Raw genomic sequence first — 7,500 nt, 5'->3', positions numbered from 1 at the left:
AATAAAAATTGCCATATTGAGTTTTTTATGATATTAAACGCAAGATGTGTTCATATTTCAGAAGGTGCTATCGAAAATAGTTTTTTGGAAAAATAAAGTCAACTTTATTTATGCTGAAATTCTTAAACCTTTAATACAACTGCATTTGGAAGAGCTTAAATGGATGCCAAAGACCGCCATTCTTCTCATAGAAATATGTATACTGTATATAATTCAGAGAATTAAGTTGTAAACATTTAAGGGAAATCTTGTATGTAGTTTGTAGTTATATTATCCTAATCGAAAACAAAAATTAAAGCTGTATTATTAAAGAGATACATAAATTAGCTTGCTCATGCAGAGGTTTAGAATGTATATCTAACCACCGAGTAGATCATACCAGGTCCTTGCTAAACATCAGACATACTTCGATGAAAATCGGCGCTATAGATTTGGTTTATCTCTTTTTAAGTTTCAACTACACATTCTCTTCGTAACTCTTTCTTTTTGTGTTTCTTAAATTCATATAATCCGTTGACTGGTTATATCAGAACACTGCTAAATATCCTACTGTTTACTTACATAACTTTGAGATTAATATTTCTCTCTCTCTCATGACTTTGTAATATATCATAAAAGGGGCAGTGACTTGTTTGGTTTTTGATTAATTTATACGAGACTATAATATATTTAAGAAAAATAAAATAAAATCATTCACAGTAAAAAACATTAGATTTTACTGAATAATGGATCATGTATGGAGTGTTAACTGACTGGCAATAACAGGTTGTAGGTTGGCCAGGACACTAGGGACCCGTTGAGATACTACCGCTAGAGAGTTACAGGGTCTTTTGACTGGCTAGATGGTACTACATTGGATTTTTCTCTCTAGTTATGGTTCATTTTCCCTTTTCCTACGCATATCCACACTGGATATTCTGGCCCATTCTTCTCATATTTTCCCCTGTCCTCATACACCTGACAACAACTATAAAAATTGCTGGCAAGTCCAGTGTATGTCTTTTTTCTATACACAGATGTTATAAATTCACCATTGTCTCTACTTACGTTAATGTCTAAAAAAGGTAGAGAATTTATGTTTTCTTTTCCTATAGTGAATTTTATATTTTGGTGTTGAATATTTATATGGCTTAACAACACCAAAATATAAAATTTCCTATAGAAAATGAAAACAACAACTCTACCTTTTTTAGACATTAACGTAAGTAGAGACAATGGTGAATTTATAACATCTGTGTATAGAAAAAAGACATACACTGGGCTTGCCAACAATTTTTATAGGTCCTGTTTTTTTAATTTTAAACTAAATGCTATATACACACTTGTTTATAGGGCTCTACGTTATTCCTCGAGTTGGTCCCTCTTTCATAAGGAGATTTTATTTTTGGTAAATTTTTTGAAGAAAAACTCTTACCCTGAAAGTATGGTTCGTAAGGTTATTAACAAGCTCCTCTTACGACATTTCTCCACTACAGAACCATCGTATAATGTCAAAAAGAAAATTATTTTCGCTACAATACCTTACTTGTCTGACAACAAGTTTTCCATCAAACTTAAAAATATAATAGAAAAAGAGTTCGGCTGCCTCAACATCCAACTAATCCAAATCCATCCACTCAAAATTAATGTAATTTTTGGCTACAAAGACAAACTGCAGACCTTCATGAGGTCCAACATCATTTATAAATTCAAGTGCCCGGGATGTCCCGGTTTCTATGTTGGATCTTGCCGAAGGTTGTTGCAGGTGAGATACTGTAGCCATATGGGATACAGCTTTAGAATGGGTCAGAGACTTGGTAACCCAGAATGTTCTAATATAAAATCCAAGTAAACAAAAAACACTTTTCAATTATTGGTGGGACAAAACATAGCTAATTTCAAACTACCCTTGAGTCATTATACATTAAACAGATTGTTTCTTCTTTAAACTGTAAAACCTCCACTTCTCCTCTTTTCTTAGCATAATTGAAGTCATTGGTGGGTAACAATTTTTACTCATTCGTTCTTCACTTTTTCCTATGGATGGCCTTTTGAGCACTGGTTCTCTTGTGTTTTTACTGTTTTAATATATATATATATATATATATATATATATATATATATATATATATATATATATATATATATATATATATATATATATATATATATATATATATATATATCTTGAAAAGGTTCCACAATGATTGTGGAACCTTTTCAAGATAACAAGGAAGTACGACATTGTACTTGATTGCACCATATATATATATATATATATATATATATATATATATATATATATATATATATATATATATATATATATATATACAGTGGTACCTCTACATACGAATTTAATCCGTTCCAGAACCAACTTCGGATGTAGAAAATGTTCGGATGTAGAAACGAATTTTCCCATAAGAATACATTGAAATAGGATTAATCCGTGGTTGAGCCCAAAAACCTATGATAACTTCTTAATAAACTACTACACATAATTTCCCATGAGAATAATGCACACTAAATTAGATAATAGACATGTAAAAAAGAAGAATTAGCAAAAAATGATAAATAAGAAACAGGTTTTTAGCGTCACTTTACCTTAGAAACTCCAGCGCAGGTGTTGTTGATCTTGCTACGCAGAGAGGAGACGGACGGGCGGTGAGGAGGTAGAGAGGTTAACTACGAAAAACGTACTCAACCGTAACTTATTCTAACTTTAACATAACTTAGCTTATTTTTTTTTTTTTTTATATTTTATATTTTTTTTACCTTTTCTTTTTTTCTTTTTGATGATTAATTTTAATCACTTTCACTCTTTACTCTTAAAATTGATTGAATTTTTTTCGCTTCACTCTTTACCGTTTTCTTTGTTTCACTTTCTTCCGCTTCACTCTGCCGATTTCTTCGAATCACTTACATCCTCTTCATCACGAGTTCGCTTCGTAGTTTTTTAAAGAAATTTTCGATAGATAATTGCTTGGTACGGCTTTTCAGAATGTTTCGAAGGTGAGTTAGGCAAACATCATCAAACTGCGAAACTACACGACAAACCTGCAATTTTTTTGGGTGGTATTTGTTGATGAAGTCGACCACGTCTTGATATTTTCCTAACACCTCTTTTATATGCGCCGAACCTAACACATGTTCTACCTCCTCGCTCCCTTCCTCGTCATCACTCATATGCTCAGACATAGCATGGAGTTCCTTGAGCTCATCTGTGGTAAGTTCGTCGTGATGTTCGGCGACGAGTTCCGTAACGTCATCTGCGTTGACCTCCAGACCCATGGACTTGCCAAGTGAGACGATTTCCTCTACATCTTCCGCTGCACCCACCACGGGATCAGGTTCGGGGTCAAAACCTACGAAATCTCAGGAAGAAACTGCATCAGACCACAGCTTCTTCCAGGCAGAATTGAGGGTCCGTCGAGTTAATCCAACCCAAGCCTGATCTATGATCTTCAAACAGTGCACAATGTTGAAGTGGCTCTTCCAAAATTCACGCAAAGTTAAGTTTGTGCTTTGCGGGACATTAAAGCACTGCTTAAATAAGTGCTTGGTGTACACCTTCTTAATATTAGAGATGACTTGCTGGTCCATGGGCTGGAGGATAGAGGTGGTATTCGATGGAAGATACAGCACCTTTATGAACTTAAATTCATCGAAAATATCATCTTCAAACCCGAGGGTTGGTGTGAGCGGGTGCATTGTCAAGGCATAGCAGGCACTTTAACCCTGGATAGGTACGCTCCTCGGACACCCCTTTAAGGGTATACTCGGACGCGCGCGACCCCGACGCCAAAAAAAATTCTTGAAAAATCAGTTTTTGTAGTAACAGTAACCTCCTTTTTTTGTTTTGCCAAAAAAAAACTTCAATGAATGCTTAAAACAACTGTAAAGATAAATACTACTCATCTGCAGAAAAACTATTTATTATAAATATTTTAAAAAATTAAGTAGAAAAAAAAGACCTTACATAAAAATTCATAAAAAAAAGTTTATACATATATACACAAATCCTTTTAGGAATTTATTCTTGAATGTTTAGGACACATCTTGATGTATATTGGATGAAGTCAGACCCATGGAGGTGAAGATCTGAAATGAGAAAAAAAGGGTAACTTTTTTTGGCCAAAATAATTTGTCCAAATTTCATGAATTTTTTTGGGTACCCAAATGGAATAGGAAGTGGCTAATTTTTTTAGGGAATAAACATATGTTATCCTAAAATAGAAATATGTAAAAAAATCTTCATTATTTTGTAAATTACATTTATATCAGGGGCCATATCTAAAGGTAATTTTTTGAGTACTTAGAAATTTCGTAAAAAAGTACATATATTTAATATATAATATGATATTTATGCAGGTAAAAATATACCAAAATATCACAAATTCTATAGGGAACAAGAATATATATAGATAGGGCAGCTTACGCTTCGGATATGTCCACAAAATGGCCGCCAACCACACTGACTCAGACTCCCTAATCTGCCACTTGAAATGTAGGAAGGGTTTGTCAATTTCAAGGTGTTATTTACTAATCTAAATATTCTTGGATATGCATAAAAATTGTATGGTGGGTTGCTGGATAATTGTCGATTATTTTACGACTATAAAATTGAAATTCTGACCCAAAAAAAATTTTTTGAAGGGAAATAAAATCGAAAAAAAAATGTAAAACAATATAATATTTTACCTGAAAAAATTTGATGATATTCAATCAAAAAAGAAGTAAACAAAATTTTCCGACAAATAAACATCTAGAGGAATCATTACTCTGTGATAGTTCCTTAGTACGTAGTAGTTTTGAAAGAAATGGGAAAAAACGAAAAAGTGGCAATCGCAGGAAAATCGAACACATACCTATATATACGCCATATCTGGCTAAAAATAAAGATAGGCATGGGTAGCCAGATCATCTAGAAACACTTTCCAACACTATAAAAATACAAGTTTTGCGACACTACTTGCCAATTCCTTACGGTAACATGACTAAGCAAAAAAATGCAAAACAAATAAAAAAGGGCACTCGCGGAAAAATGGCCAACATTCTAATATACGGCATTTCAGAAAAAAAAAAAAAAATTCAGCCAGGTACTAGGCAAACCATCAAGGCACATTTTCCGACAAATAAACATCTAAATGAATCAATACTCTGTGATAGTTCCTTAGTACGTAGTAATTTTGAAAGAAATGGGAAAAAACGAAAAAATTGCAATCACAGGAAAATCGAACACATACCTATATATACGCCATATCTGGCTAAAAAAAAAGATAGGCATGGGTAGCCAGATCATCTAGAAACACTTTCCAACACTATAAAATTATAAGTTTTGCGACACTACTTGCCAATTCCTTTCGGTAACATGACTAAGCAAAAAAATGCAAAACAAATAAAAAGGGGCACTCGCAGAAAAATGGCCATTCTAATATACGGCATTTCAGAAAAAAAAAATTTTCAGCCACGTGCTAGGCAAACCATCAAGGCACATTTTCCGACAAATAAACATATAAATGAATCATTACTCTGTGATAGTTCCTTAGTACGTAGTAATTTTGAAAGAAATAGGAAAAAACGAAAAATGGCAATCACAGGAAAATCGAACACATACCTATATATACGCCATATCTGGCTAAAAAAAAAGATAGGCATGGGTAGCCAGATCATCTAGAAACACTTTCCAACACTATAAAAATATAAGTTTTGCGACACTGCTTGCAAATTCCTTACGGTAACATGACTAAGTAAAAAAATGAAAAACAAATAAAAAGGGGCACTCGCGGAAAAATGGCCAACATTTTATTATACGCATTTCAGAAAAACAAATTTCAGCCACGTGCTAGGCAAACCATCAAGGCACATTTTCCGACAAATAAACATCTAAATGAATCATTACTCTGTGATAGTTCCTTAGTACGTAGTAATTTTGAAAGAAATGGGAAAAAACGAAAAAATGGCAATCACAGGAAAATCGAACACATACCTATATATACGCTAGACCTGGCTAATAAAAAATAGGCATGGGTAGCCAGATCATCTAGAAACACTTTCCAACACTATAAAAATATAAGTTTTGCGACACTACTTGCCAATTCCTTACGGTAACATGACTAAGCAAAAAAATGCAAAACAAATAAAAAGGGGCACTCGCGGAAAAATGCCCAACATTCTAATATACGGCATCTCAGATAAAAAAAAAGACATGCACGTGTTAGCCCAACCATCAAGGCACACTTGCTAACACATAAACATGAAAAAAAAATCAATAATATACGGCAATTCCTTACTACGTAGTACATTTTTACAAATATTGAAAAAAAAACAGAAACTGGCAACCGCAGTTAAATACCCAATATACCAATAACTACGTCGTATCTGACAAAAACAAAGTCACGCATGGGTAGCCAGATCATCTAGACACACTTTCCAATACTAAAAAAGCAAAAGTTTTTCGACACTATTTGGCAATATCTTACGGAAAAATCACTTGGCAAAAAATAAAAAAAAAATGAAAAAGGGGCACTCGCGGTAAAATGGTCCTCGTGGTGATGAACGACATTTTAACTAAAAAAAAAATCATGCACATGGTAGCCAAACAATCCACCAACACTTTCCACAACTGATAACCTATACAAGTTGCACCATTCTACGACAATTTCATAATACGTAATAACTTTGATAGTTATACAAATTACCTTAAAAGGGTAAACTCGGTCGCGCTCGACCCCGACACGTCTCAGAAATCGGGGAAGGAGTACAGCTACAGCAATGCACATCTGGATACTACTAGAGCGTGTAGGCGAGACACCTACTGCAGGTCGATCACCCACAAATTCAGTCACGGGGGTGAGTCACGTGAGAAAAACCTGTTTTTTTTTTACGCTCGGGGTCGCGGACGACCCACCGTTCCGTTCCAGGGTTAAAGACAATTTCTGTTCATGAAGATACTTCTTCACAGAAGGGCCGAAAACTTGGTTAATCCATTGCACAAAGAACTGCCTAGTGACCCAGGCCTTTGAGTTGGATCGCCAGAAAACATAAAGCTGGTCCTTATCGACGTTGTGTGCCTGAAAGGCCCTAGGGTTCTCGGAATGGTAAACCAGTAAGGGCTTGACTTTAAAGTCCACGCTAGCATTGGCACGTAGGGCAAGAGTCAACCGATCCTTCATTGGCTTATACCCAGGCAATTTCTTCTCTTCGGCGGTGATGTAGATTCGACTGGGCATCTTCTTCCAAAACAGCCCAGTTTCATCATAATTAAACACTTGCTGCTCTATGTAGCCTTCTTTCAGCACGATCCTTTCAAAGTTCTTGACAAAGTCAGCTGCAGCCTTTGTGTCCGCACTAGCAGCCTCTCCGTGGCGAACAACTGAATGAATCCCGGACCGTTTCTTAAATTTCTCAAACCAGCCACGAGATGCCTTGAAATCATCTGAGGAAGGTTCGGTTGAACTCTCCCCAGCACCACCCCCAGAGCTCTCCTCCTTCAAGTCCGTAAAGATGGCGTGCGGTTTC

The sequence above is a fragment of the Palaemon carinicauda genome, chromosome 23 (genome assembly GCF_036898095.1).
Source record: "Palaemon carinicauda isolate YSFRI2023 chromosome 23, ASM3689809v2, whole genome shotgun sequence".
Lineage (NCBI taxonomy): Eukaryota > Metazoa > Arthropoda > Malacostraca > Decapoda > Palaemonidae > Palaemon > Palaemon carinicauda.
Note: the sequence above shows the minus strand (reverse complement) of the source record.